Genomic DNA, 3,010 nt, shown 5'->3' on the forward strand with positions numbered 1-3,010 from the left:
GATGGGCTACAGTCCACAGGGTCACAAAGAGTCAGACACCACTGAAGCAACTGAGCACCCACACAGGCTGAGGAGTCTGCACCTTCCCTGGGCTGAACTGTCCTCAGGAGAAGGACACGTCCATGTTAAGAGGGAAAATAAGCAATCACCATTACTCTTTAAGGAGCCCTTCTCACCCTCCCAAGCACGGACTAGCCCAGGGGTCCTACTGACCAGAGTCTCCCCACCTCCAACAGGGGGGCTCTGAGTTGCGCTACCGACACGTAAGGACAGACGGCCAGGTATGCCAGAGTGCTGCGCCACCAAAACTGTCTGCAAGAAAATGTCAGTAGTGACCTCCCTGGGAGACGGCGTGGAGGTGCCTTCCCCCCGTTATTCCCGTTTCATCTTGGCGACACCTGCACAGTAGCAGTGACCCCAGGACATGAACAGTGAGGAGACAGATTTGCAGAAGTTACCCATCTTGCCAGGGACCCACTTCTCTGACTCTGTCCTGTACCCTCCAGCCCTGAATATTCTGCAACTGTGAGCACAGGGAAATGTGGGATTCAGCTTGTGGCCCAAATCCTAGGCTAATGGATGACAGTGAAATCTGTCTTATTTCAGGTTAAGCGAAGAGAGTCAGCAACAGCAAGTTTACTCATAGAAGCTGGGTCCATGTGTAAGGGTGTCGTGTGTGTGTGTGTTTGCATGGAGGAGCGTGTGCTCTGTTCAGACCCTGGGAACGTGCTCACGTGTGAGGTCGTCACTCCTCCAGCCTGTCACCGAGATGACATATGTGGAGACCCAAGTAGCATGAGTTGGGGTAACCTTTTCATCTTGGACACTTTCTTAACTTACAGTCTCTAAAGAGGATCCCAAAATGTGCTCACACGAGGCCTCTCACGTTCCAAACCTCCCTGAATAAATGCAGTGAAACTCAATCAGTGACCTTCTGTGCACGAGCTGTAGAGTGAGCAGGATTCCTTCTCTGGCCTCTAAAGACCCAGGTAACTGATTTCTACAGAAGATGAGCTGGGTCTGTCAGGAACTAACTCATTAGATTCTGAAAAGGATCTGAACTAAAAGGTAAATGATCTCACACTGAAGGCCTCAGACTTCACCAGGCCTGGAGAGGAGACCCAGTCCTGCCCCAGCTCAGAGCACCTGAACTCCCTCCGGCAGCTGGACCTGCCTGCAGCTGCACATGAGGGGTGGGGCGGGGCCATCCATTAGGACAGGGACTCGCTGGGTGAGTGGGGTCAAGGGTGGCAATCTGGGGGCTCTCTGACTTACAAGCCTCTCAGAGAGCAGAGCCCCGTGAAGGCTTGGCTAGCTTCTTACCCACCCTGGCCTGTCCACTCCCTGGTCTGCACAGCCATGGGGCCGCGGGCTCACTCACTGCTCACACGGGGTGAGACAGGGTGAGCTCCCTGGATGTCCCAGTTTCCTGGAGCAGTGAGCTAAGCTTTAGGGAATGACAGAAAATCTCAGGTGCAGCCACTCCCGAAGGGGCAGAGCCACCGAGGACAAGATGATACTCGTCTACATCCTGGGATGCTATTTACTGACTGATGATGTGATTTACAGTGTGATGCTTTAGTAAGGCTCTTTCAAAGCGAAAATGTGAGGTTGGGGGTGGTCAGCAGAGGCACAACATAGAATGAATTGAGAACTGATGTAGGAGAGAAGAGGTTTAACTATGGGAAAAAATTGACTGCCCTGGGGAGGAACCAACTGGCAGTCAGCCTGGTGGCTTTACTTGGATGGAACTGGGTTCTAGGAACGCATTCTGCCCTCCCCTTATTATCTTGGGCTTAAAGTGCCTGTATCATTAGAAGAGTCCATTGAAGCCAGCCAAGCTCTGTGTGATCAGAAGACCCCCCTCCTTCCATTCCACACAAGTTTATCAAGTACTTCCACACACCAAACTCTATCCCAAGTCCCTTCCTGGATCATAGTCTTGTCGTGGTGAAGGGGCTTGTGTAACCCCAGTGAAGCTATGAGCCATGCCATGCAGGGTCACCCAAGATGGATGGGTCACAGTGAAGAGTTCTGACAAAAGGTGGTCTACTGGAGGAGGGAACAGCAAACCACTCCAGTATTCTTGACACAATAACCCTACGAACAGTATAAAAAGGCAAAAAGATACAACTCTGAAAGATGTGTCCCCCAGGTTGGAAGGTGTCCAGGGTGCTACCAGAGAAGTATGAAAGTCAAAGTGTTCATCACTCAGTCGTGTCCAACTCTTTGCTACTCCATGGACTGCAGCCCACCAGGCTCCTCTGTCCATGGAGTTCTCCAGGCAAGAATACTGGGGTGGGTAGCCATTCCCTGCTCCAGGGGATCTTCCCAACCCAGGGATGGAATCCAGGTCTCCTGCATTGCAGTTGCATTTTTTTTTTTTTTACTGTCTCAGTCACCGGGAAAGCAGTGGACAATTACTAATAGCTCCAGAAAGAATGAAGCCGCTGGGCCAAAGCGAAAACAATGTCCAGTTGTGGATACGTGTGGTGGTGAAAATAATGTCCAATGCTATAAAGAACAATTGTGGAAAGCACCAAAATCGCAACTAGCTATTGAACAACCATTGAAAGGAGAATGCTGGAACCCACCCAAAACAGATACCCACCTCCAAAGACAAAGAAGAAGCTGCATCGAGACAGTAGCAGGGGCACAATCACAATAATATCAAATCCTGATCACATCCCACTGCGGGGGGTGACCCACAGACTGAAGGACAGTAATACCAAAGAAGTTCTCCCACTGTTGTGAAGGTCCTGAGCCCCATGTCAGGCTTCCCAGCCTGGGGATTCGACAAAGGGACTAGGATGAAGTCCAGTGGGATGTGACTGCAGGACTTCCACAGGACTGGGGGAAAGAGAGACTCCAGTCTTGGAGGCCACAAACAAAATGTTGCATGCACCGAGACCCAGAGGAAAGGAGCAGTGACCCCACAGGAGACCGACCCCAAACCACATGCCAGTGTAGGAGGGCCTCCTGTGGAGGCGTGGGTCAGCAGGGGTTCACC

This window comes from Bison bison, unplaced genomic scaffold, assembly GCF_000754665.1.
Source record: "Bison bison bison isolate TAMUID 2011002044 unplaced genomic scaffold, Bison_UMD1.0 scf7180017864295, whole genome shotgun sequence".
NCBI lineage: Eukaryota > Metazoa > Chordata > Mammalia > Artiodactyla > Bovidae > Bison > Bison bison.